Source organism: Salvelinus fontinalis, chromosome 13 (genome assembly GCF_029448725.1).
Source record: "Salvelinus fontinalis isolate EN_2023a chromosome 13, ASM2944872v1, whole genome shotgun sequence".
NCBI classification, from domain to species: Eukaryota; Metazoa; Chordata; class Actinopteri; order Salmoniformes; family Salmonidae; genus Salvelinus; species Salvelinus fontinalis.
In genome coordinates, this window is record NC_074677.1 from 55,519,133 (window position 1) to 55,546,625 (window position 27,493).

At 42.9% G+C, this 27,493-nt stretch overlaps 13 non-coding genes across 13 annotated transcripts; all 13 read right to left on the reverse strand.

Moving 5' to 3' along the window:
• Positions 1 to 7,595: 7,595 nt before the first annotated feature.
• trnar-ucu (transfer RNA arginine (anticodon UCU)) lies at positions 7,596 to 7,686 on the reverse strand. Its single transcript is given in 2 exon segments — positions 7,596 to 7,631; positions 7,650 to 7,686. It is a non-coding gene; the product is annotated as a tRNA-Arg (tRNA).
• A 1,104-nt stretch (positions 7,687 to 8,790) lies between these two features.
• trnar-ucu (transfer RNA arginine (anticodon UCU)) lies at positions 8,791 to 8,881 on the reverse strand. Its single transcript is given in 2 exon segments — positions 8,791 to 8,826; positions 8,845 to 8,881. It is a non-coding gene; the product is annotated as a tRNA-Arg (tRNA).
• A 1,157-nt stretch (positions 8,882 to 10,038) lies between these two features.
• On the reverse strand, positions 10,039 to 10,129 carry trnar-ucu (transfer RNA arginine (anticodon UCU)). The gene is given in 2 exon segments: positions 10,039 to 10,074; positions 10,093 to 10,129. It is a non-coding gene; the product is annotated as a tRNA-Arg (tRNA).
• A 2,297-nt stretch (positions 10,130 to 12,426) lies between these two features.
• On the reverse strand, positions 12,427 to 12,517 carry trnar-ucu (transfer RNA arginine (anticodon UCU)). The gene is given in 2 exon segments: positions 12,427 to 12,462; positions 12,481 to 12,517. It is a non-coding gene; the product is annotated as a tRNA-Arg (tRNA).
• Positions 12,518 to 13,051: 534 nt separating this feature from the next.
• trnar-ucu (transfer RNA arginine (anticodon UCU)) lies at positions 13,052 to 13,142 on the reverse strand. Its single transcript is given in 2 exon segments — positions 13,052 to 13,087; positions 13,106 to 13,142. It is a non-coding gene; the product is annotated as a tRNA-Arg (tRNA).
• A 1,780-nt stretch (positions 13,143 to 14,922) lies between these two features.
• On the reverse strand, positions 14,923 to 15,013 carry trnar-ucu (transfer RNA arginine (anticodon UCU)). Its single transcript is given in 2 exon segments — positions 14,923 to 14,958; positions 14,977 to 15,013. It is a non-coding gene; the product is annotated as a tRNA-Arg (tRNA).
• A 532-nt stretch (positions 15,014 to 15,545) lies between these two features.
• Positions 15,546 to 15,636, reverse strand: trnar-ucu (transfer RNA arginine (anticodon UCU)). Its single transcript is given in 2 exon segments — positions 15,546 to 15,581; positions 15,600 to 15,636. It is a non-coding gene; the product is annotated as a tRNA-Arg (tRNA).
• Positions 15,637 to 17,416: 1,780 nt separating this feature from the next.
• Positions 17,417 to 17,507, reverse strand: trnar-ucu (transfer RNA arginine (anticodon UCU)). Its single transcript is given in 2 exon segments — positions 17,417 to 17,452; positions 17,471 to 17,507. It is a non-coding gene; the product is annotated as a tRNA-Arg (tRNA).
• Positions 17,508 to 18,040: 533 nt separating this feature from the next.
• On the reverse strand, positions 18,041 to 18,131 carry trnar-ucu (transfer RNA arginine (anticodon UCU)). Its single transcript is given in 2 exon segments — positions 18,041 to 18,076; positions 18,095 to 18,131. It is a non-coding gene; the product is annotated as a tRNA-Arg (tRNA).
• Positions 18,132 to 22,439: 4,308 nt separating this feature from the next.
• Positions 22,440 to 22,530, reverse strand: trnar-ucu (transfer RNA arginine (anticodon UCU)). Its single transcript is given in 2 exon segments — positions 22,440 to 22,475; positions 22,494 to 22,530. It is a non-coding gene; the product is annotated as a tRNA-Arg (tRNA).
• A 2,402-nt stretch (positions 22,531 to 24,932) lies between these two features.
• On the reverse strand, positions 24,933 to 25,023 carry trnar-ucu (transfer RNA arginine (anticodon UCU)). Its single transcript is given in 2 exon segments — positions 24,933 to 24,968; positions 24,987 to 25,023. It is a non-coding gene; the product is annotated as a tRNA-Arg (tRNA).
• A 532-nt stretch (positions 25,024 to 25,555) lies between these two features.
• Positions 25,556 to 25,646, reverse strand: trnar-ucu (transfer RNA arginine (anticodon UCU)). Its single transcript is given in 2 exon segments — positions 25,556 to 25,591; positions 25,610 to 25,646. It is a non-coding gene; the product is annotated as a tRNA-Arg (tRNA).
• Positions 25,647 to 26,802: 1,156 nt separating this feature from the next.
• Positions 26,803 to 26,893, reverse strand: trnar-ucu (transfer RNA arginine (anticodon UCU)). The gene is given in 2 exon segments: positions 26,803 to 26,838; positions 26,857 to 26,893. It is a non-coding gene; the product is annotated as a tRNA-Arg (tRNA).
• Between the last annotated feature and the right edge of the window lie 600 nt (positions 26,894 to 27,493).

Sequence of the window (27,493 nt, forward strand, 5' to 3'; positions counted from 1 at the left end):
TAGAACAAAATATTCACAAAGTCACTTGTTCACTGCCCCAAATCCCTCAAATTTGGATACATATTCAGTCTAAGTATCTGCTTTTCAAAATGCAATATTTACATTCTTTTTGGTATGATTTTCTTGTACATTGTTAGCAAAACATTTAACTATCACTTAATCAAACTTCTCAAAACTACTGAAGCAAAATAAAATAGTGCCTAGTTATCGTATATAGTTTGATAACTGCTGAACACTAACTGTAGAATTCCATATATTGACAACTTAAAGGGATCAATTGACATCAATCTATGTTGGAACATAAAACCAAATAATATCTGGATGTGGCTGTAAATGCTACATTCTATGTGTAACCATTTGGAATTATAGTGTAATGTGTTTTGTAAACAGTCCCTTCAGAAAGTATTCACAACCCTTGACTTTTTTACATATTTTGTTGTGTTACAACCTAAATTTAAAAAGGAATACATTGAAATGTTGTGTCACTGGCATACACACAATACCCCATAATGTCAAATTGGAATCATAATTTTCAAAATGTGTAAAAATGTATACAAAAATTAAAAGTTGAAATGTCGTGAGTCAATAAGAATTAAACCCCTTTGTTATGGCAAGCCTAAATAAGTTCATGAGTAAAAATGTCCTTAACAAGTTGAATAGTAAGTTGCATGGACTCACTCTATGTGCAGTAATAGTGTTTAACATGATTGTTGAATGACTACCTCATCTCTGTACCCCACACATACAATTATTTGAAAGATCTTTCAGTTAAGCAGTCACTTTCAAACACAGATTCAACAACAAAGACCAGTGAGGTTTTCCAATTCCTCACAAAGAAGTGCACCTATTGGTAGATGGAAAAAATAAGAAAAAGCAGACATTGAATATCCCTTTAAGCATGGTGTAGAAATGAATTACACATTGGATGGTGTATAATACACCCAGTCACTACAACCTTCCTAACTCAGTTGCCGGAGAGGAAGGAAACCGCTCAGGGATTTTGCCATGAGGGCAATGGTGACTTAAAACATTTACCGAGTTTAATGGCTGTGACAGGAGAAAACTGAGAATGGATCAACAACATTGTAGTTACTCCACAATACTAGCCTAATTGACTGAGTAAAAAGAAGGAAGCTTGTACAGAATCAAAATATTCCAAAACATGCATCATGTTTGCAACAAGGCACTAAAGTAATATTGCAAAAAATGTGGCAAAGCAATTCACTTTTTGTCCTGAATACAAAGCGTTATGTTTTGGTCAAACCCTGCACAACACAATACTTAGTATCACTCACTGTCACGCCCTGATCTGTTTCACCTGTTCCTGTGATTGTCTCCACCCCCTCTAGGTGTCGCTTATTTTCCCCAGTGTATTTATCCCTACGGGTGGGTGCTGCTATGGTGACCAGCGAGCAGAGATAAGGCGCGACTTTACCTAGCAGGGTCTTGTAGATGACCTTTGGCGATGAGTATGAAGCCAACGAGAGCGTACAGGTCGCAGTGGTGGGTAGTATATGGGGCTATGGTGACAAAACGGATGGCACTGTGATAGACTGCATCCAATTTGTTGAGTAGGGTGTTGGAGGCTATTTCGTAAATGACATCGACGAAGTCGAGGATCGGTAAGATGGTCAGTTTTACGAGGGCATGTTTGGCAGCATGAGTGAAGGATGCTTTGCTGTGAAATAGGAAGCCAATTCTAGATTTAACTTTGGATTGGAGATGTTTTACGTGAGTCTGGAAGGAGAGTTTACAGTCTAACCAGACACCTAGGTATTTATAGTTGTCCACATATTCTAAGGCAGAACCGTACAGAGTAGTGATGCTGGATGGGCGGGCAGGTGCAGGTAGCGATCGGTTGAAGAGCATGCATTTAGTTTTACTTGTATTTAAAAAACACTTAAAGTTGTATTACAAAAGTAGTTTGAAATGTTTGGACAAAGCTTACAGGTAACTTTTGAGATATTTTGTAGTCACGTTGTGCAAGTTGGAACCAGTGTTTTTCTGGATCAAACGCGCCAAATAAATTGACATTTTGGATATTTTTTCGACGGAATTAATCGAACAAAAGGACCATTTGTGATGTTTATGGGACATATGGGAGTGCCAACAGAAGAAGCTCGTCAAAGGTAAGGCATGAATTATATCTTTATTTCTGCATTTTGTGTCGCACCGGGAGTGTTGAAATATGATGGACTGTGATTGTTAGCTGGGGTGCTATCCTCAGATAATAGCGTTGTTTGCTTTCACCGTAAAGCATTTTTGAAATCTGACACGTTGGCTGGATTCACAACAAGTCAAGCTTTAATTTTATATATTGAATGTGTGATTTCATGAAAGTTAAATTTTTATAGTAATTTATTTGAATTTGGCGCTCTGCATTTTCTCTGGCTTTTGGCCAAGTGAGACAGTAGCATCCCGCCTAAACTCAGATTTTTGGATATAAATATGAACTTTACCGAACAAAAGATACATGTATTGTATAACATGAAGTCCGATGAGTTTCATCTGATGAAGATCATCAAAGGTTAGTGATTCATTTTATCTCTATTTCTGCTTTTTGTTACTCCTCTCTTTGTCTGGAAAAATGGCTGTGTTTTTCTGTGACTACGTACTGACCTAACAGAATCACTTGGTGTGCTTTCGCCGTAAATCTTTTTTGAAATCAGACATGTTGGCTGGATTCACAACAAGTGTAGCTTTAATTTGATGTCTTTCATGTGTGATTTCATGAAAGTTGGATTTGTATAGTAATTTATTTGAATTTGGCGCTCTGCATTTTTACTGGCTTTTGGCCATATCCCAGAGAAGTTAAGTGTGGTGATGTGTCGGTTCAAATCCCACCGTTGAGGTTGCCTTGGTAAAGCTATTCTTCAATACCTGATCTTATGAGTCACTCTAGGATTGTGCAGGGATTCTATATTCATGTGGAGCCATGCAAGAGAAGAAATAACATCTGTTTCGCGAAGGTGTTGGTGTTCCAATCCACACATGTAGTTCATCGCCTTCACCACTCAGACTCCAAGTCCTGTGCTCTCCCGGTGGCAGTCGGTCATCTTACCAGTGTTTGCGAAAGTCGAAATCTTCCAGTGCCATAAAAAAGTACAGATTTTTTTGGGGGGGGGATGCTCGATGAGGATGGGATTCAAACCCATGCAAGCAGAGCATGATGGATTAGCAGACCATCGTCTCAACCACTCGGCTGCAGAGATAGCTTGCAAAGTTCTGTCGTGCTTTCCAGGTCTATGCCCAAGCAGTTCGGGCATTTTTTTTTAAATGAATCTCTCCAGAAATAAGTCTCACTGTTGCCGCCTGTTGGCTGTTATAGGCTGTTATAGACCCCCCTCAGCTCCCAGCTGTGCCCTGGACACCATATGTGAATTGATTGCCCCCCATCTATCTTCAGAGTTTGTTCTGTTAGGTGACCTAAACTGGTCACCCCAGCATTCCTACAATCTAAGCTAGATGCCCTCAATGTCACACAAATTATCAAGGAAACCACCAGGTACAACCCTAAATCCGGAAACATGGGCACCCTCATAGATATTATCCTGACCAACTTGCCCTCCAAATACACCTCTGCTGTTTTCAATTAGGATCTCAGCGATCACTGCCTCATTGCCTGCATCTGCTATAGGTTCGCTGTCAAACGACCACCCCTCATCACTGTCAAATAAAACACTTCTGCGAGGAGGCCTTTATAATCGACCTGGCTCAGGTATCCTGGAAGGACATTGACCTCATCCCGTCAGTCGAGGATGCCTGATCGTTCTTTAAAAGTAATTTCCTCACCATCTTAAATAAGCATGCCCCTTTCAAAAAATGTAGAACTAAGAACAGATATAGCCCTTGGTTCACTCCAGACCTGACTGCCCTTGACCAGCACAAAAACATCCTGTGGTGGATTGCAATAGCATCGAATAGTCCCCGCGATATGCAACTGTTCAGGGAAGTCATGAACCAATACACAGTCAGTCAGGAAAGTGAAGGCTAGCTTTTTCAAACAGAAATTTGCATCCTGTAGCTCTAACTCCAAAAAGTTCAGGGACACTGTAAAGTCCATGGAGAACAAGAGCACCTCCTCCCAGTTGCCCACTCCCCTTAGGCTAGGCGACACGGTCACCACCGATAAATCCATGATAATCAAAAATTTCAAGAAGCATTTCTCTACGGCTGGCCATGCTTTCCTCCTGGTTACTCCAACCCCAGCCAACAGCTCCGCACCCCTCGCAGCTACATGCCCGAGCCTCCCCAGCTTCTCCTTCACCCAAATCCAGATCGCAGATGTTCTGAAAGAGCTGCATATTCTGGACCCGTACAAATCAGCTGGGCTAGACAATCTGGACCCTCTCTTTCTAAAATTATCCGCCGCCATTGTTGCAACCCCTATTACCATCTGCTCATCATCTGCTCATCTCATCATCTCATCATCTGCTCATCTTACTTTGCTAGTATAGCCTACTTATTACCATACCCCCTCATGCCATTTAAACACACTGTATATAGACTTTCTTTTTTTTCTATTGTGTTGACTGTACGCTTGTTTATTCCATATAACTTTGAGTTGTTGTTACTGTCGCGCTGCTTTGCTTTATCTTGGCCAGGTCGCAGTTGTAAATGAGAACTTGTTCTCTACTAGCTTACCTGGTAAAATAAAGGTAAAATAAAATTAAAAATGTAACACTCGGCCAACTCATCATGTAGCCTATTTGTGGCAGTTGCCCCCACAAACTGTAGTTGCTGTATGTAAACCCTTGAATGAAATCAATGAAAAATACATAGCAATGGCAGGGCCATGTGTCGATCCCATCGAGAAATTTAACAAATGTGTTGTCAGGCCGAGTGGTCTAAAGTGCTTGATTAAGTGTGTGGGGGTGTCGGATCAAATCCCACCGTTGAGGTTGCCTTTGGTAAAGCTATTCTTCAATACCTGAATATTATCAGTCACTCTAGGATTGTGCAGGGATTTTATATTCATGTGGAGCCATGCAAGAGAAGAAATATCAACTGTTTTGCGAAGATGTTGGTTTTCCAATCCACACATGTAGTTCATCACCTTCCCCACTCAGATGCCAAGTCCTGTGCTCTCGCAGTGCTAGCGAAAGTCAAAATCTTCCAGTGCCATTAACTAGTATTGTTTTTTTGGGGTGCTCGATTCCATTCCATTGTTCAGGGAAGGAGGAGACAAAAAAAGTATGGTTGACTCTAGTGGGACTTAAACCCACAACCTTTGAATCTCTTCAGCAATCTCTCCTAGAAGTCCACTGCGCTATCCATTGCGCCACAGAGCCATTTTGCAAAGAAACCAAATTGACCATTTTTCGTGTGCGGGACATAGCCCGGCTCTGTCAAAGTAACTTTCTAAAGTTAGATGGCGGGCTGGAAATCAGTGAAAACACCGAAGCTGCCATTTTAAAACCACTGTGGGTTACAAAACCAGGAACTCCACTTTACTAGAGAGGTACTTCAACCAACTAAGACATGGTGCCAGGCAACATGCAAAGACAAGTTCAGAAACTTGGCCCCCGGTTCAGACAGCTGAGGGAAAAGCTGAACAAAAAGAAGGTTGGACTTGGGTGTGCTCATACCACCAACTTTTGGTTGACTGGCCTAATGGGCTAACCGAAAGGCACCAGAGAAAGGTGGTAGAGATAAGTTACGGACTCCAAACAAAATTTACACGTCAGACAATTATGTAGGTGTGAAATATAGGTCCCTTGGTGAATAGGGTTGGGAACTCAAGGATTACACCATTTGCTATTTTGTATCAGATCACTCTTTCCATTCCATTGTTCAGGGAAGGAGGAGACTAAAAAATTATGTTTGACTCTAGTGGGACTCAAACCCACAACCTTTGAATCTCTTCAACAATCTCTCCTAGAAGTCCAATGCGCTATCCATTACGCCTCAGAGCCATTTTACAAAGAAACCAAATTGACAATTTTTCGTGTGCGGGACATAGCCCTGCTCTGTCGAAGTATCTTTCAAAAGTTAGATGGTGGGCTGGAAACCAGGAACTCCACTTTACTAGAGAGGTACTTCAACCAACTAAGACATGGTGCCAGGCAACATGCAAAGACAAGTTCAGAAACTTGGCCCCCGGTTCAGACAGTTGAGGGAAAAGCTGAACAAAAAGAAGGTTGGACTTGGGTGTGCTCATACCACCAACTTTTGGTTGACTGGCCTAATGGGCTAACCGAAAGGCACCAGAGAAAGGTGGTAGAGATAAGATACGGACTCCAAACAAAATTTACACGTCCAACAATTATGTAGGTGTGAAAAATAGGTCAATTGGTGAATAGGGTTGGGAACTCAAAGGATTACACCATTTGCTATTTTGTATCAGATCACTCTTTCCATTCCATTGTTCAGGGAAGGAGGATACAAAAAAATTACAATTGACTCTAGTGGGATTCAAACCCACAACCTTTGAATCTCTTCATCAATTTCTCCTAGAAGTCCAATGGGCAATCCATTGCGCCACAAAGCCATTTTGCAAACAAACCAAATTAACCATTTTTCGTGTGCGGAACATAGACCGGCTCTGTCAAAGTAACTTTCTAAAGTTAGATGGCGGGCTGGAAATCAGTGAAAAACCCAAAGCTGCCATTTTAAAACCACTGTGGGTTAAAAAAACCAGGAACTCCACTTTACTAGAGAGGTACTTCAACCAACTAAGACATGGTGCCAGGCAACATGCAAAGACAAGTTCAGAAACTTGGCCCCCGGTTCAGACAGCTGAGGGAAAAGCTGAACAAAAAGAAGGTTGGACTTGGGTGTGCTCATACCACCAACTTTTGGTTGACTGGCCTAATGGGCTAACCGAAAGGCACCAGAGAAAGGTGGTCGAGATAAGTTACGGACTCCAAACAAAATTTACACGTCAGACAATTATGTAGGTGTGAAATATAGGTCCCTTGGTGAATAGGGTTGGGAACTCAAGGATTACACCATTTGCTATTTTGTATCAGATCACTCTTTCCATTCCATTGTTCAGGGAAGGAGGAGACTAAAAAATTATGTTTGACTCTAGTGGGACTCAAACCCACAACCTTTGAATCTCTTCAACAATCTCTCCTAGAAGTCCAATGCGCTATCCATTACGCCTCAGAGCCATTTTACAAAGAAACCAAATTGACAATTTTTCGTGTGCGGGACATAGCCCTGCTCTGTCGAAGTATCTTTCAAAAGTTAGATGGTGGGCTGGAAACCAGGAACTCCACTTTACTAGAGAGGTACTTCAACCAACTAAGACATGGTGCCAGGCAACATGCAAAGACAAGTTCAGAAACTTGGCCCCCGGTTCAGACAGTTGAGGGAAAAGCTGAACAAAAAGAAGGTTGGACTTGGGTGTGCTCATACCACCAACTTTTGGTTGACTGGCCTAATGGGCTAACCGAAAGGCTCCAGAGAAATGTGGTAGAGATAAGTTACGGACTCCAAACAAAATTTACACGTCCAACAATTATGTAGGTGTGAAATATAGGTCCCTTGGTGAATAGGTTTGGGAACTCAAGGATTACACCATTTGCTATTTTGTATCAGATCACTCTTTCAATTCCATTGTTCAGGGAAGGAGACAAAAAAATTATGTTTGACTCTAGTGGGACTCAAACCCACAACCTTTGAATCTCTTCAACAATCTCTCCTAGAAGTCCAATGCGCTATCCATTGCACCACAGAGCCATTTTGCTAACAAACCAGATTGAACCATTTTTCGTGTGCGGGACATAGCCCGGCTCTGTCAACGTAACTTTTAAAAGTTAGATGGCGGGCTGGAAATGAGTGAAAACACCAAAGCTGCAATTTTAAAACCACTGTGGGTTACAAAACCAGGAACTCCACTTTACTAGAGAGGTACTTCAACCAACTGAGACATGGTGCCAGGCAACATGCAAAGACAAGTTCAGAAACTTGACCCCGGTTCAGACAGCTGAGGGAAAAGCTGAACAAAAAGAAGGTTGGACTTGGGTGTGCTCATACCACCAACTTTTGGTTGACTGCCCTAATGCGCTAACCGAAAGGCACCAGAGAAAGGTGGTAGAGATAAGTTACGGACTCCAAACAAAATTTACACGTCAGACAATTATGTAGGTGTGAAATATAGGTCCCTTGGTGAATAGGGTTGGGAACTCAAGGATTACACCATTTGCTATTTTGTATCAGATCACTCTTTCCATTCCATTGTTCAGGGAAGGAGGAGACTAAAAAATTATGTTTGACTCTAGTGGGACTCAAACCCACAACCTTTGAATCTCTTCAACAATCTCTCCTAGAAGTCCAATGCGCTATCCATTACGCCTCAGAGCCATTTTACAAAGAAACCAAATTGACAATTTTTCGTGTGCGGGACATAGCCCTGCTCTGTCGAAGTATCTTTCAAAAGTTAGATGGTGGGCTGGAAACCAGGAACTCCACTTTACTAGAGAGGTACTTCAACCAACTAAGACATGGTGCCAGGCAACATGCAAAGACAAGTTCAGAAACTTGGCCCCCGGTTCAGACAGTTGAGGGAAAAGCTGAACAAAAAGAAGGTTGGACTTGGGTGTGCTCATACCACCAACTTTTGGTTGACTGGCCTAATGGGCTAACCGAAAGGCTCCAGAGAAATGTGGTAGAGATAAGTTACGGACTCCAAACAAAATTTACACGTCCAACAATTATGTAGGTGTGAAATATAGGTCCCTTGGTGAATAGGTTTGGGAACTCAAGGATTACACCATTTGCTATTTTGTATCAGATCACTCTTTCAATTCCATTGTTCAGGGAAGGAGACAAAAAAATTATGTTTGACTCTAGTGGGACTCAAACCCACAACCTTTGAATCTCTTCAACAATCTCTCCTAGAAGTCCAATGCGCTATCCATTGCGCCACAGAGCCATTTTGTAAACAAATCAAATTGACAATTTTTCGTGTGCGGGACATAGCCCAGCTCTGTCAAAGTAACTTTCTAAAGTTAGATGGCGGGCTGGAAATCAGTGAAAACACCAAAGCTGCCATTTAAAACCACTGTGGGTTACAAAACCAGGAACTCCACTTTACTAGAGAGGTACTTCAACCAACTAAGACATGGTGCCAGGCAAAATGCAAAGACAAGTTCAGAAACTTGGCCCCCGGTTCAGACAGCTGAGGGAAAAGCTGAACAAAAAGAAGGTTGGACTTTGTTTGTGCTCATACCACCAACTTTTGGTTGACTGGCCAAATGCGCTACCTGAAAGGCACCAGAGAAAGGTTGGTAGAGATAAGTTACGGACTCAAAACAAAATTTACACGTCAGACAATTATGTAGGTGTGAAATATAGGTCCCTTGGTGAATAGGGTTGGGAACTCAAGGATTACACCATTTGCTATTTTGTATCAAATCACTCTTTCCATTCCATTGTTCAGGGAAGGAGGAGACAAAAAAACTATGTTTGACTCTAGTGGGACTCAAACCCACAACCTTTGAATCTCTTCAACAATCTCCCCTAGATTTCCAATGCGCTATCCATTGCCCCACTGAGCCATTTTGTAAACAGACCAAATTGACCATTTTCGTGTGCGGGACATAGCCCGGCTCTGTCAAAGTAACTTTCTAAAGTTAGATGGCGGGCTGGAAATCATTGAAAACACCAAAGCTGCCATTTTAAAACCACTGTGGCTTACAAAACCAGGAACTCCACTTTACTAGAGAGGTACTTCAACCAACTAAGACATGGTGCCAGGCAACATGCAAAGACAAGTTCAGAAACTTGGCCCCCGGTTCAGACAGCTGAGGGAAAATCTGAACAAAAAGAAGTTTGGACTTGGGTGTGCTCATACCACCAACGTTTGGTTGACTGGCCTAATGGGCTAACCGAAAGGCACCAGAGAAAGGTGGTAGAGATAGGTTACGGACTCCAAACAAAATTTACACGTCAGACAATTATGTAGGTGTGAAATATAGGTCCTTTGGTGAATAGGGTTGGGAACTCAAGGATTACACCATTTGTTATTTTGTATCAGATCACTCTTTCCATTCCATTGTTCAGGGAAGGAGGAGACAAAAAAATAATGTTTGACTCTAGTGGGACTCAAACCCACAACCTTTGAATCTCTTCAACAATCTCTCCTAGAAGTCCAATGCGCTATCCATTGCGCCACAGAGCCATTTTGCAAACAAACCAAAATTATAATTTTTCGTGTGCGGGACATAGCCCAGCTCTGTCAAAGTAACTTTCTAAAGTTAGATGGCGGGCTGGAAATCAGTGAAAACACCAAAGCTGCCATTTAAAACCACTGTGGGTTACAAAACCAGGAACTCCACTTTACTAGAGAGGTACTTCAACCAACTAAGACATGGTGCCAGGCAACATGCAAAGACAAGTTTAGAAACTTGGCCCCCGGTTCAGACAGCTGAGGGAAAAGCTGAACAAAAAGAAGGTTGGACTTGGGTGTGCTCATACCACCAACTTTTGGTTGACTGGCCTAATGGGCTAACCGAAAGGCACCAGAGAAAGGTGGTAGAGATAAGTTACGGACTCCAACAAAATTGACACGTCAGACAACAATGTAGGTGTGAAATATAGGTCCCTTAGTGAAAAGGTTTGGGAACTCAAGGATTAGACCATTTGCTATTTTGTATCAGATCACTCTTTCTATTCCATTGTTCAGGGAAGGAGGAGACAAAAAAATAATGTTTGACTTCAGTGGGATTCGAACCCACCACCTTTGAACCTCTTCAACAATCTCTCCTAGAAATCCAATGCGCTATCCATTGCGCCACAGAGCCATGATACAAACAAACCAAATTGACCATTTTTCGTGTGCGGGACATAGCCCGGCTCTGTCAAAGTAACTTTCTAAAGTTAGATGGCGGGCTGGAGATCAGTGAAAACACCAAAGCTGCCATTTTAAAACCACTGTGGCTTACAAAACCAGGAACTCCACTTTACTAGAGAGGTACTTCAACCAACTAAGACATGGTGCCAGGCAACATGCAAAGACAAGTTCAGAAACTTGGCCCCCGGTTCAGACAGCTGAGGGAAAATCTGAACAAAAAGAAGGTTGGACTTGGGTGTGCTCATACCACCAACTTTTGGTTGACTGGCCTAATGGGCTAACCGAAAGGCACCAGAGAAAGATGGTAGAGATAGGTTACGGACTCCAAACAAAATTTACACATCAGACAATTATGTAGGTGTGAAATATAGGTCCCTTGGTGAATAGGGTTGGGAACTCAAGGATTACACCATTTGCTATTTTGTATCAGATCACTCTTTCCATTCCATTGTTCAGGGAAGGAGGAGACTAAAAAATTATGTTTGACTCTAGTGGGACTCAAACCCACAACCTTTGAATCTCTTCAACAATCTCTCCTAGAAGTCCAATGCGCTATCCATTACGCCTCAGAGCCATTTTACAAAGAAACCAAATTGACAATTTTTCGTGTGCGGGACATAGCCCTGCTCTGTCGAAGTATCTTTCAAAAGTTAGATGGTGGGCTGGAAACCAGGAACTCCCCTTTACTAGAGAGGTACTTCAACCAACTAAGACATGGTGCCAGGCAACATGCAAAGACAAGTTCAGAAACTTGGCCCCCGGTTCAGACAGTTGAGGGAAAAGCTGAACAAAAAGAAGGTTGGACTTGGGTGTGCTCATACCACCAACTTTTGGTTGACTGGCCTAATGGGCTAACCGAAAGGCTCCAGAGAAATGTGGTAGAGATAAGTTACGGACTCCAAACAAAATTTACACGTCCAACAATTATGTAGGTGTGAAATATTGGTCCCTTGGTGAATAGGTTTGGGAACTCAAGGATTACACCATTTGCTATTTTGTATCAGATCACTCTTTCAATTCCATTGTTCAGGGAAGGAGACAAAAAAATTATGTTTGACTCTAGTGGGACTCAAACCCACAACCTTTGAATCTCTTCAACAATCTCTCCTAGAAGTCCAATGCGCTATCCATTACGCCTCAGAGCCATTTTACAAAGAAACCAAATTGACAATTTTTCGTGTGCGGGACATAGCCCTGCTCTGTCGAAGTATCTTTCAAAAGTTAGATGGTGGGCTGGAAACCAGGAACTCCCCTTTACTAGAGAGGTACTTCAACCAACTAAGACATGGTGCCAGGCAACATGCAAAGACAAGTTCAGAAACTTGGCCCCCGGTTCAGACAGTTGAGGGAAAAGCTGAACAAAAAGAAGGTTGGACTTGGGTGTGCTCATACCACCAACTTTTGGTTGACTGGCCTAATGGGCTAACCGAAAGGCTCCAGAGAAATGTGGTAGAGATAAGTTACGGACTCCAAACAAAATTTACACGTCCAACAATTATGTAGGTGTGAAATATTGGTCCCTTGGTGAATAGGTTTGGGAACTCAAGGATTACACCATTTGCTATTTTGTATCAGATCACTCTTTCAATTCCATTGTTCAGGGAAGGAGACAAAAAAATTATGTTTGACTCTAGTGGGACTCAAACCCACAACCTTTGAATCTCTTCAACAATCTCTCCTAGAAGTCCAATGCGCTATCCATTGCACCACAGAGCCATTTTGCTAACAAACCAGATTGAACCATTTTTCGTGTGCGGGACATAGCCCGGCTCTGTCAACGTAACTTTTAAAAGTTAGATGGCGGGCTGGAAATGAGTGAAAACACCAAAGCTGCAATTTTAAAACCACTGTGGGTTACAAAACCAGGAACTCCACTTTACTAGAGAGGTACTTCAACCAACTAAGACATGGTGCCAGGCAACATGCAAAGACAAGTTCAGAAACTTGGCCCCCGGTTCAGACAGCTGAGGGAAAAGCTGAACAAAAAGAAGTTTGGACTTGGGTGTGCTCATACCACCAACGTTTGGTTGACTGGCCTAATGGGCTAACCGAAAGGAACCAGAGAAAGGTGGTAGAGATAGGTTACGGACTCCAAACAAAATTTACACGTCAGACAATTATGTAGGTGTGAAAAATTGGTCCCTTGGTGAATAGGGTTGGGAACACAAGGATTACACAATTTGCTATTTTGTATCAGATCACTCTTTCCATTCCATTGTTCAGGGAAGGAGGAGACAAAAAAATAATGTTTGACTCTAGTGGGATTCGAACCCACAACCTTTGAATCTCTTCAACAATCTCTCCTAGAAGTCCAATGCGCTATCCATTGCGCAACAGAGCCATTTTGCTAACAAGCCAAATTGACAATTTTTCGTGTGCGGGACATAGCCCGGCTCTGTCAAAGTAACTTTCTAAAGTTAGATGGCGGGCTGGAAATCAGTTAAAACACCAAAGCTGCCATTTTAAAACCACTGTGGGTTACAAAACCAGGAACTCCACTTTACTAGAGAGGTACTTCAACCAACTAAGACATGGTGCCAGGCAACATGCAAAGACAAGTTCAGAAACTTGGCCCCCGGTTCAGACAGCTGAGGGTAAAGCTGAACAAAAAGAAGGTTGGACTTGGGTGTGCTCATACCACCAACTTTTGGTTGACTGGCCTAGTGGGCTAACCGAAAGGCACCAGAGAAAGGTGGTAGAGATAGGTTACGGACTCCAAACAAAATTTACACGTCAGACAATTATGTAGGTGTGAAAAATTGGTCCCTTGGTGAATAGGGTTGGGAACACAAGGATTACACGATTTGCGATTTTGTATCAGATCACTCTTTCCATTCCATTGTTCAGGGAAGGAGGAGACAAAAAAATTGTGCTTGACTCTTGTGGGACTCAAACCCACAACCTTTGAGTCTCTTCAACAATCTCTCCTAGAAGTCCAATGCGCTATCCATTGCGCCACAGAGCCATTTTACAAACAAACCAAATTGACCATTTTTCGTGTGCGGGACATAGCCCGGCTCTGTCAAAGTAACTTTGTAAAGTTAGATGGCGGGCTGGAAATCAGTGAAAACACCAAAGCTGCCATTTGAAAGACACTGTGGGATACAAAACCAGGAACTCCACTTTACTAGAGAGGTACTTCAACCAACTAAGACATGGTGCCAGGCAACATGCAAAGACAAGTTTAGAAACTTGGCCCCCGGTTCAGACAGCTGAGGGAAAAGCTGAACAAAAAGAAGGTTGGACTTGGGTGTGCTCATACCACCAACTTTTGGTTGACTGGCCTAATGGGCTAACCGAAAGGCACCAGAGAAAGGTGGTAGAGATAAGTTACGGACTCCAACAAAATTGACACGTCAGACAATAATGTAGGTGTGAAATATAGGTCCCTTGGTGAAAAGGTTTGGGAACTCAAGGATTAGACCATTTGCTATTTTGTATCAGATCACTCTTTCCATTCCAATGTTCAGGGAAGGAGGAGACAAAAAAAAGTATATTTGACTCTAGTGGGACTCAAACCCACAGCCTTTGAATCTTTCAACAAACTCTCCTAGAAGTCCAATGCGCTATCCATTGCACCACTGAGCCATTTTGCAAACAAACCAACTTGACCATTTTTCGTGTGCGGGACATAGCCCGGCTCTGTCAAAGTAACTTTTAAAAGTTAGATGGCGGGCTGGAAATCAGTGAAAACACAGAAGCTGCCATTTTAAAACCACTGTGGGTTACAAAATCAGGAACTCCACTTTACTAGAGAGGAACTTCAACGAACTAAGACATGGTGCCAGGCAACATGCAAAGACAAGTTCAGAAACTTGGCCCCCGGTTCAGACAGCTAAGGGAAAATCTGAACAAAAAGAAGTTTGGACTTGGGTGTGCTCATACCACCAACGTTTGGTTGACTGGCCTAATGGGCTAACCGAAAGGCACCAGAGAAAGGTGGTAGAGATAGGTTACGGACTCCAAACAAAATTTACACGTCAGACAATTATGTAGGTGTGAAATATAGGTCCTTTGGTGAATAGGGTTGGGAACTCAAGGATTACACCATTTGTTATTTTGTATCAGATCACTCTTTCCATTCCATTGTTCAGGGAAGGAGGAGACAAAAAAATAATGTTTGACTCTAGTGGGACTCAAACCCACAACCTTTGAATCTCTTCAACAATCTCTCCTAGAAGTCCAATGCGCTATCCATTGCGCCACAGAGCCATTTTGCAAACAAACCAAAATTATAATTTTTCGTGTGCGGGACATAGCCCAGCTCTGTCAAAGTAACTTTCTAAAGTTAGATGGCGGGCTGGAAATCAGTGAAAACACCAAAGCTGCCATTTAAAACCACTGTGGGTTACAAAACCAGGAACTCCACTTTACTAGAGAGGTACTTCAACCAACTAAGACATGGTGCCAGGCAAAATGCAAAGACAAGTTCAGAAACTTGGCCCCCGGTTCAGACAGCTGAGGGAAAAGCTGAACAAAAAGAAGTTTGGACTTGGGTGTGCTCATACCACCAACGTTTGGTTGACTGGCCTAATGGGCTAACCGAAAGGAACCAGAGAAAGGTGGTAGAGATAGGTTACGGACTCCAAACAAAATTTACACGTCAGACAATTATGTAGGTGTGAAAAATTGGTCCCTTGGTGAATAGGGTTGGGAACACAAGGATTACACAATTTGCTATTTTGTATCAGATCACTCTTTCCATTCCATTGTTCAGGGAAGGAGGAGACAAAAAAATAATGTTTGACTCTAGTGGGATTCGAACCCACAACCTTTGAATCTCTTCAACAATCTCTCCTAGAAGTCCAATGCGCTATCCATTGCGCAACAGAGCCATTTTGCTAACAAGCCAAATTGACAATTTTTCGTGTGCGGGACATAGCCCGGCTCTGTCAAAGTAACTTTCTAAAGTTAGATGGCGGGCTGGAAATCAGTTAAAACACCAAAGCTGCCATTTTAAAACCACTGTGGGTTACAAAACCAGGAACTCCACTTTACTAGAGAGGTACTTCAACCAACTAAGACATGGTGCCAGGCAACATGCAAAGACAAGTTCAGAAACTTGGCCCCCGGTTCAGACAGCTGAGGGTAAAGCTGAACAAAAAGAAGGTTGGACTTGGGTGTGCTCATACCACCAACTTTTGGTTGACTGGCCTAGTGGGCTAACCGAAAGGCACCAGAGAAAGGTGGTAGAGATAGGTTACGGACTCCAAACAAAATTTACACGTCAGACAATTATGTAGGTGTGAAAAATTGGTCCCTTGGTGAATAGGGTTGGGAACACAAGGATTACACGATTTGCGATTTTGTATCAGATCACTCTTTCCATTCCATTGTTCAGGGAAGGAGGAGACAAAAAAATTGTGCTTGACTCTTGTGGGACTCAAACCCACAACCTTTGAGTCTCTTCAACAATCTCTCCTAGAAGTCCAATGCGCTATCCATTGCGCCACAGAGCCATTGTACAAACAAACCAAATTGACCATTTTTCGTGTGCGGGACATAGCCCGGCTCTGTCAAAGTAACTTTGTAAAGTTAGATGGCGGGCTGGAAATCAGTGAAAACACCAAAGCTGCCATTTGAAAGACACTGTGGGATACAAAACCAGGAACTCCACTTTACTAGAGAGGTACTTCAACCAACTAAGACATGGTGCCAGGCAACATGCAAAGACAAGTTTAGAAACTTGGCCCCCGGTTCAGACAGCTGAGGGAAAAGCTGAACAAAAAGAAGGTTGGACTTGGGTGTGCTCATACCACCAACTTTTGGTTGACTGGCCTAATGGGCTAACCGAAAGGCACCAGAGAAAGGTGGTAGAGATAAGTTACGGACTCCAACAAAATTGACACGTCAGACAATAATGTAGGTGTGAAATATAGGTCCCTTGGTGAAAAGGTTTGGGAACTCAAGGATTAGACCATTTGCTATTTTGTATCAGATCACTCTTTCCATTCCAATGTTCAGGGAAGGAGGAGACAAAAAAAAGTATATTTGACTCTAGTGGGACTCAAACCCACACCCTTTGAATCTTTCAACAAACTCTCCTAGAAGTCCAATGCGCTATCCATTGCACCACTGAGCCATTTTGCAAACAAACCAACTTGACCATTTTTCGTGTGCGGGACATAGCCCGGCTCTGTCAAAGTAACTTTTAAAAGTTAGATGGCGGGCTGGAAATCAGTGAAAACACAGAAGCTGCCATTTTAAAACCACTGTGGGTTACAAAATCAGGAACTCCACTTTACTAGAGAGGAACTTCAACGAACTAAGACATGGTGCCAGGCAACATGCAAAGACAAGTTCAGAAACTTGGCCCCCGGTTCAGACAGCTGAGGGAAAATCTGAACAAAAAGAAGGTTGGACTTGGGTGTGCTCATACCACCAACTTTTGGTTGACTGGCCTAATGGGCTAACCGAAAGGCACCAGAGAAAGATGGTAGAGATAGGTTACGGACTCCAAACAAAATTTACACGTCAGACAATTATGTAGGTGTGAAAAATTTGTCCCTTGGTGAATAGGGTTGGGAACTCAAGGATTACACCATTTGTTATTTTGTATCAGATCACTCTTTCTATTCCATTGTTCAGGGAAGGAGGAGACAAAAAAATAATGTTTGACTTTAGTGGGATTCGAACCCACCACCTTTGAATCTCTTCAACAATCTCTCCTAGAAATCCAATGCGCTATCCATTGCGCCACAGAGCCATGATACAAACAGACCAAATTGACAATTTTTCGTGTGCGGGACATAGCCCGGCTCTGTCAAAGTAACTTTCTAAAGTTAGATGGCGGGCTGGAAATCAGTTAAAACACCAAAGCTGCCATTTTAAAACCACTGTGGGTTACAAAACCAGGAACTCCACTTTACTAGAGAGGTACTTCAACCAACTAAGACATGGTGCCAGGCAACATGCAAAGACAAGTTCAGAAACTTGGCCCCCGGTTCAGACAGCTGAGGGAAAATCTGAACAAAAAGAAGGTTGGACTTGGGTGTAGTCATACCACCAACTTTTGGTTGACTGGCCTAATGGGCTAACCGAAAGGCACCAGAGAAAGGTGGTAGAGATAGGTTACGGACTCCAAACAAAATTTACACGTCAGACAATTATGTAGGTGTGAAAAATTGGTCCCTTGGTGAATAGGGTTGGGAACACAAGGATTACACAATTTGCTATTTTGTATCAGATCACTCTTTCCATTCCATTGTTCAGGAAAGGAGGAGACAAAAAAATTGTGCTTGACTCTAGTGGGACTCGAACCCACAACCTTTGAGTCTCTTCAACAATCTCTCCTAGAAGTCCAATGCGCTATCCATTGCGCCACAGAGCCATTTTACAAACAATCCAAATTGACCATTTTTCGTGTGCGGGACATAGCCCGGCTCTGTCAAAGTAACTTTCTAAAGTTAGATGGCGGGCTGGAAATCAGTGAAAACACCAAAGCTGCCATTTGAAAGACACTCTGGGATACAAAACCAGGAACTCCACTTTACTAGAGAGGTACTTCAACCAACTAAGACATGGTGCCAGGCAACATGCAAAGACAAGTTCAGAAACTTGGCCCCCGGTTCAGACAGCTGAGGGAAAAGCTGAACAAAAAGAAGGTTGGACTTGGGTGTGCTCATACCACCAACTTTTGGTTGACTGGCCTAATGGGCTAACCGAAAAGCACCAGAGAATGGTGGTAGAGATAAGTTACGGACTCCAACAAAATTTACACGTCAGACAATTATGTAGGTGTGAAATATAGGTCCCTTGGTGAACAGGGTTGGGAACTCAAGGATTACACCATTTGCTATTTTGTATCAAATCACTCTTTCCATTCCATTGTTCAGGGAAGGAGGAGACAAAAAAAATATGTTTGACTCTAGTGGGACTCAAACCCAAAACCTTTGAATCTCTTCAACAATCTCCCCTAGACATCCAATGTGCTATCCATTGCCCCACAGAGCCATTTCGTAAACAGACCAAATTGACCATTTTCGTGTGCGGGACATAGCCCGGCTCTGTCGAAGTAACTTTCTAAAGTTAGATGGAGGGCTGGAAATCAGTGAAAACACCAAAGCTGCCATTTTAAAACCACTGTGGCTTACAAAACCAGGAACTCCACTTTACTAGAGAGGTACTTCAACCAACTAAGACATGGTGCCAGGCAACATGCAAAGACAAGTTCAGAAACTTGGCCCCCGGTTCAGACAGCTGAGGGAAAATCTGAACAAAAAGAAGTTTGGACTTGGGTGTGGTCATACCACCAACTTTTGGTTGACTGGCCTAATGGGCTAACCGAAAGATACCAGAGAAAGGTGGTAGAGATAGGTTACGGACTCCAAACAATCTCTCCTAGAAGTCCAATGCGCTATCCATTGCGCCACAGAGCCATTTTACAAACAATCCAAATTGACCATTTTTCGTGTGCGGGACATAGCCCGGCTCTGTCAAAGTAACTTTCTAAAGTTAGATGGCGGGCTGGAAATCAGTGAAAACACCAAAGCTGCCATTTGAAAGACACTCTGGGATACAAAACCAGGAACTCCACTTTACTAGAGAGGTACTTCAACCAACTAAGACATGGTGCCATGCAAAGACAAGTTCAGAAACTTGGCCCCCGGTTCAGACAGCTGAGGGAAAAGCTGAACAAAAAGAAGGTTGGACTTGGGTGTGCTCATACCACCAACTTTTGGTTGACTGGCCTAATGGGCTAACCGAAAAGCACCAGAGAATGGTGGTAGAGATAAGTTACGGACTCCAACAAAATTTACACGTCAGACAATTATGTAGGTGTGAAATATAGGTCCCTTGGTGAACAGGGTTGGGAACTCAAGGATTACACCATTTGCTATTTTGTATCAAATCACTCTTTCCATTCCATTGTTCAGGGAAGGAGGAGACAAAAAAAATATGTTTGACTCTAGTGGGACTCAAACCCAAAACCTTTGAATCTCTTCAACAATCTCCCCTAGACATCCAATGTGCTATCCATTGCCCCACAGAGCCATTTCGTAAACAGACCAAATTGACCATTTTCGTGTGCGGGACATAGCCCGGCTCTGTCGAAGTAACTTTCTAAAGTTAGATGGAGGGCTGGAAATCAGTGAAAACACCAAAGCTGCCATTTTAAAACCACTGTGGCTTACAAAACCAGGAACTCCACTTTACTAGAGAGGTACTTCAACCAACTAAGACATGGTGCCAGGCAACATGCAAAGACAAGTTCAGAAACTTGGCCCCCGGTTCAGACAGCTGAGGGAAAATCTGAACAAAAAGAAGTTTGGACTTGGGTGTGGTCATACCACCAACTTTTGGTTGACTGGCCTAATGGGCTAACCGAAAGATACCAGAGAAAGGTGGTAGAGATAGGTTACGGACTCCAAACAATCTCTCCTAGAAGTCCAATGCGCTATCCATTGCGCCACAGAGCCATTTTACAAACAATCCAAATTGACCATTTTTCGTGTGCGGGACATAGCCCGGCTCTGTCAAAGTAACTTTCTAAAGTTAGATGGCGGGCTGGAAATCAGTGAAAACACCAAAGCTGCCATTTGAAAGACACTCTGGGATACAAAACCAGGAACTCCACTTTACTAGAGAGGTACTTCAACCAACTAAGACATGGTGCCAGGCAACACGTCAGACAATTATGTAGGTGTGAAATATAGGTCCCTTGGTGAACAGGGTTGGGAACTCAAGGATTACACCATTTGCTATTTTGTATCAAATCACTCTTTCCATTCCATTGTTCAGGGAAGGAGGAGACAAAAAAAATATGTTTGACTCTAGTGGGACTCAAACCCAAAACCTTTGAATCTCTTCAACAATCTCCCCTAGACATCCAATGTGCTATCCATTGCCCCACAGAGCCATTTCGTAAACAGACCAAATTGACCATTTTCGTGTGCGGGACATAGCCCGGCTCTGTCGAAGTAACTTTCTAAAGTTAGATGGAGGGCTGGAAATCAGTGAAAACACCAAAGCTGCCATTTTAAAACCACTGTGGGTTACAAAACCAGGAACTCCACTTTACTAGAGAGGAACTTCAACGAACTAAGACATGGTGCCAGGCAACATGCAAAGACAAGTTCAGAAACTTGTCCCCCGGTTCAGACAGCTGAGGGAAAATCTGAACAAAAAGAAGGTTGGACTTGGGTGTGCTCATACCACCAACTTTTGGTTGACTGGCCTAATGGGCCAACCGAAAGGCACCAGAGAAAGATGGTAGAGATAGGTTACGGACTCCAAACAAAATTTACACGTCAGACAATTATGTAGGTGTGAAAAATTAGTCCCTTGGTGAATAGGGTTGGGAACTCAAGGATTACACCATTTGTTATTTTGTATCAGATCACTCTTTCCATTCCATTGTTCAGGGAAGGAGGAGACAAAAAAATTATGTTTGACTCTAGTGGGACTCGAACCCACAACCTATGAATCTCTTCAACAATCTCTCCTAGAAGTCCAATGCGCTATCCATTGCGCAACAGAGCCATTTTGCGAACAAGCCAAATTGACCATTTTCGTGTGCGGGACATAGCCCGGCTCTGTCGAAGTAACTTTCTAAAGTTAGATGGAGGGCTGGAAATCAGTGAAAACACCAAAGCTGCCATTTTAAAACCACTGTGGCTTACAAAACCAGGAACTCCACTTTACTAGAGAGGTACTTCAACCAACTAAGACATGGTGCCAGGCAACATGCAAAGACAAGTTCAGAAACTTGGCCCCCGGTTCAGACAGCTGAGGGAAAATCTGAACAAAAAGAAGTTTGGACTTGGGTGTGCTCATACCACCAACTTTTGGTTGACTGGCCTAATGGGCTAACCGAAAGGCACCAGAGAAAGGTGGTAGAGATAGGTTACGGACTCCAAACAAAATTTACACGTCAGACAATTATGTAGGTGTGAAAAATTGGTCCCTTGGTGAATAGGGTTGGGAGCACAAAGATTACACAATTTGTTATTTTGTATCAGATCACTCTTTCCATTCCATTGTTCAGGGAAGGAGGAGACAAAAAAATTATGCTTGACTCCAGTGGGACTCGAAACCATAACCTTTGAATCTCTTCAACAATCTCTTCTAGAAGTCCAATGCCCTATCCATTGCGCCACAGAGCCAATTTGCAAACAAACCAAATTGACAATTTTTCGTGTGCGGGACATAGCCCGGCTCTGTCAAATTAACTTTTAAAAGTTAGATGGCGGGCTGGAAATCAGTGAAAACACAGAAGCTGCCATTTTAAAACCACTGTGGGTTACAAAACCAGGAACTCCACTTTACTAGAGAGGAACTTCAACGAACTAAGACATGGTGCCAGGCAACATGCAAAGACAAGTTCAGAAACTTGGCCCCCGGTTCAGACAGCTGAGGGAAAATCTGAACAAAAAGAAGGTTGGACTTGGGTGTGCTCATACCACCAACTTTTGGTTGACTGGCCTAATGGGCTAACCGAAAGGCACCAGAGAAAGGTGGTAGTGATAGGTTACGGACTCCAAACAAAATTTACACGTCAGACAATTATGTAGGTGTGAAAAATTAATCCCTTGGTGAATAGGGTTGGGAACTCAAGGATTACACCATTTGTTATTTTGTATCAGATCACTCTTTCCATTCCATTGTTCAGGGAAGGAGGAGACAAAAAAATAATGTTTGACTCTAGTGGGACTCGAACCCACAACCTTTGAATCTCTTCAAGAATCTCTCCTAGAAGTCCAATGCGCTATCCATTGCGCAACAGAGCCATTTTGCTAACAAGCCAAATTGACAATTTTTCGTGTGCGGGACATAGCCCGGCTCTGTCAAAGTAACTTTCTAAAGTTAGATGGCGGGCTGGAAATCAGTTAAAACACCAAAGCTGCCATTTTAAAACCACTGTGGGTTACAAAACCAGGAACTCCACTTTACTAGAGAGGTACTTCAACCAACTAAGACATGGTGCCAGGCAACATGCAAAGACAAGTTCAGAAACTTGGCCCCCGGTTCAGACAGCTGAGGGAAAATCTGAACAAAAAGAAGGTTGGACTTGGGTGTGCTCATACCACCAACTTTTGGTTGACTGGCCTAATGGGCTAACCGAAAGGCACCAGAGAAAGGTGGTAGAGATAGGTTACGGACTCCAAACAAAATTTACACGTCAGACAATTTTGTAGGTGTGAAAAATTGGTCCCTTGGTGAATAGGGTTGGGAACACAAAGATTACACCATTTGCTATTTTGTATCAAATCACTCTTTCCATTCCATTGTTCAGGGAAGGAGGAGACAAAAAAAATATGTTTGACTCTAGTGGGACTCAAACCCAAAACCTTTGAATCTCTTCAACAATCTCCCCTAGACATCCAATGTGCTATCCATTGCCCCACAGAGCCATTTTGTAAACAGACCAAATTGACCATTTTCGTGTGCGGGACATAGCCCGGCTCTGTCAAAGTAACTTTGTAAAGTTAGATGGCGGGCTGGAAATCAGTGAAAACACCAAAGCTGCCATTTGAAAGACACTGTGGGATACAAAACCAGGAACTCCACTTTACTAGAGAGGTACTTCAACCAACTAAGACATGGTGCCAGGCAACATGCAAAGACAAGTTCAGAAACTTGGCCCCCGGTTCAGACAGCTGAGGGAAAAGCTGAACAAAAAGAAGGTTGGACTTGGGTGTGCTCATACAACCAACTTTTGGTTGACTGGCCTAATGCGCTAACCGAAAGGAACCAGAGAAAGGTGGTAGAGATAAGTTACGGACTCCAAACAAAATTTACACGTCAGACAATTATGTAGGTGTGAAAAATTGGTCCCTTGGTGAATAGGGTTGGGAACTCAAGGATTACACCATTTGTTATTTTGTATCAGATCACTCTTTCCATTCCATTGTTCAGGGAAGGAGGAGACAAAAAAATTATGTTTGAAACTAGTGGGACTCGAAACCACAACCTTTGAATCTCTTCAACAATCTTTCCTTGAAATCCAATGCGCTATCCATTGCGCCACAGAGACCTTTTGCTATCAAGCCAAATTGACCATTTTTCGTGTGCGGGACATAGCCCGGCTCTGTCAAAGTAACTTTCTAAAGTTAGATGGCGGGCTGGAAATCAGTGAAAACACCAAAGCTGCCATTTTAAAACCACTGTGGGTTACAAAACCAGGAACTCCACTTTACTAGAGAGGTACTTCAACCAACTAAGACATGGTGCCAGGCAACATGCAAAGACAAGTTCAGAAACTTGGCCCCCGGTTCAGACAGCTGAGGGAAAAGCTGAACAAAAAGAAGGTTGGACTTGGGTGTGCTCATACCATCAACTTATGGTTGACTGGCCTAATGGGCTAACCGAAAAGCACCAGAGAATGGTGGTAGAGATAAGTTACGGACTCCAACAAAATTTACACGTCAGACAATTATGTAGGTGTGAAATATAGGTCCCTTGGTGAACAGGGTTGGGAACTCAAGGATTACACCATTTGCTATTTTGTATCAAATCACTCTTTCCATTCCATTGTTCAGGGAAGGAGGAGACAAAAAAAATATGTTTGACTCTAGTGGGACTCAAACCCAAAACCTTTGAATCTCTTCAACAATCTCCCCTAGACATCCAATGTGCTATCCATTGCCCCACAGAGCCATTTTGTAAACAGACCAAATTGACCATTTTCGTGTGCGGGACATAGCCCGGCTCTGTCAAAGTAACTTTCTAAAGTTAGATGGCGGGCTGGAAATCATTGAAAACACCAAAGCTGCCATTTTAAAACCACTGTGGCTTACAAAACCAGGAACTCCACTTTACTAGAGAGGTACTTCAACCAACTAAGACATGGTGCCAGGCAACATGCAAAGACAAGTTCAGAAACTTGGCCCCCGGTTCAGACAGCTGAGGGAAAATCTGAACAAAAAGAAGTTTGGACTTGGGTGTGCTCATACCACCAACGTTTGGTTGACTGGCCTAATGGGCTAACCGAAAGGCACCAGAGAAAGGTGGTAGAGATAGGTTACGGACTCCAAACAAAATTTACACGTCAGACAATTATGTAGGTGTGAAATATAGGTCCTTTGGTGAATAGGGTTGGGAACTCAAGGATTACACCATTTGTTATTTTGTATCAGATCACTCTTTCCATTCCATTGTTCAGGGAAGGAGGAGACAAAAAAATAATGTTTGACTCTAGTGGGACTCAAACCCACAACCTTTGAATCTCTTCAACAATCTCTCCTAGAAGTCCAATGCGCTATCCATTGCGCCACAGAGCCATTTTGCAAACAAACCAAAATTATAATTTTTCGTGTGCGGGACATAGCCCAGCTCTGTCAAAGTAACTTTCTAAAGTTAGATGGCGGGCTGGAAATCAGTGAAAACACCAAAGCTGCCATTTAAAACCACTGTGGGTTACAAAACCAGGAACTCCACTTTACTAGAGAGGTACTTCAACCAACTAAGACATGGTGCCAGGCAAAATGCAAAGACAAGTTCAGAAACTTGGCCCCCGGTTCAGACAGCTGAGGGAAAAGCTGAACAAAAAGAAGTTTGGACTTGGGTGTGCTCATACCACCAACGTTTGGTTGACTGGCCTAATGGGCTAACCGAAAGGAACCAGAGAAAGGTGGTAGAGATAGGTTACGGACTCCAAACAAAATTTACACGTCAGACAATTATGTAGGTGTGAAAAATTGGTCCCTTGGTGAATAGGGTTGGGAACACAAGGATTACACAATTTGCTATTTTGTATCAGATCACTCTTTCCATTCCATTGTTCAGGGAAGGAGGAGACAAAAAAATAATGTTTGACTCTAGTGGGATTCGAACCCACAACCTTTGAATCTCTTCAACAATCTCTCCTAGAAGTCCAATGCGCTATCCATTGCGCAACAGAGCCATTTTGCTAACAAGCCAAATTGACAATTTTTCGTGTGCGGGACATAGCCCGGCTCTGTCAAAGTAACTTTCTAAAGTTAGATGGCGGGCTGGAAATCAGTTAAAACACCAAAGCTGCCATTTTAAAACCACTGTGGGTTACAAAACCAGGAACTCCACTTTACTAGAGAGGTACTTCAACCAACTAAGACATGGTGCCAGGCAACATGCAAAGACAAGTTCAGAAACTTGGCCCCCGGTTCAGACAGCTGAGGGTAAAGCTGAACAAAAAGAAGGTTGGACTTGGGTGTGCTCATACCACCAACTTTTGGTTGACTGGCCTAGTGGGCTAACCGAAAGGCACCAGAGAAAGGTGGTAGAGATAGGTTACGGACTCCAAACAAAATTTACACGTCAGACAATTATGTAGGTGTGAAAAATTGGTCCCTTGGTGAATAGGGTTGGGAACACAAGGATTACACGATTTGCGATTTTGTATCAGATCACTCTTTCCATTCCATTGTTCAGGGAAGGAGGAGACAAAAAAATTGTGCTTGACTATTGTGGGACTCAAACCCACAACCTTTGAGTCTCTTCAACAATCTCTCCTAGAAGTCCAATGCGCTATCCATTGCGCCACAGAGCCATTTTACAAACAAACCAAATTGACCATTTTTCGTGTGCGGGACATAGCCCGGCTCTGTCAAAGTAACTTTGTAAAGTTAGATGGCGGGCTGGAAATCAGTGAAAACACCAAAGCTGCCATTTGAAAGACACTGTGGGATACAAAACCAGGAACTCCACTTTACTAGAGAGGTACTTCAACCAACTAAGACATGGTGCCAGGCAACATGCAAAGACAAGTTTAGAAACTTGGCCCCCGGTTCAGACAGCTGAGGGAAAAGCTGAACAAAAAGAAGGTTGGACTTGGGTGTGCTCATACCACCAACTTTTGGTTGACTGGCCTAATGGGCTAACCGAAAGGCACCAGAGAAAGGTGGTAGAGATAAGTTACGGACTCCAACAAAATTGACACGTCAGACAATAATGTAGGTGTGAAATATAGGTCCCTTAGTGAAAAGGTTTGGGAACTCAAGGATTAGACCATTTGCTATTTTGTATCAGATCACTCTTTCTATTCCATTGTTCAGGGAAGGAGGAGACAAAAAAATAATGTTTGACTTTAGTGGGATTCGAACCCACCACCTTTGAATCTCTTCAACAATCTCTCCTAGAAATCCAATGCGCTATCCATTGCGCCACAGAGCCATGATACAAACAGACCAAATTGACCATTTTTCGTGTGTGGGACATAGCCCGGCTCTGTCAAAGTAACTTTCTAAAGTTAGATGGCGGGCTGGAGATCAGTGAAAACACCAAAGCTGCCATTTTAAAACCACTGTGGCTTACAAAACCAGGAACTCCACTTTACTAGAGAGGTACTTCAACCAACTAAGACATGGTGCCAGGCAACATGCAAAGACAAGTTCAGAAACTTGGCCCCCGGTTCAGACAGCTGAGGGAAAATCTGAACAAAAAGAAGGTTGGACTTGGGTGTGCTCATACCACCAACTTTTGGTTGACTGGCCTAATGGGCTAACCGAAAGGCACCAGAGAAAGATGGTAGAGATAGGTTACGGACTCCAAACAAAATTTACACATCAGACAATTATGTAGGTGTGAAATATAGGTCCCTTGGTGAATAGGGTTGGGAACTCAAGGATTACACCATTTGCTATTTTGTATCAGATCACTCTTTCCATTCCATTGTTCAGGGAAGGAGGAGACTAAAAAATTATGTTTGACTCTAGTGGGACTCAAACCCACAACCTTTGAATCTCTTCAACAATCTCTCCTAGAAGTCCAATG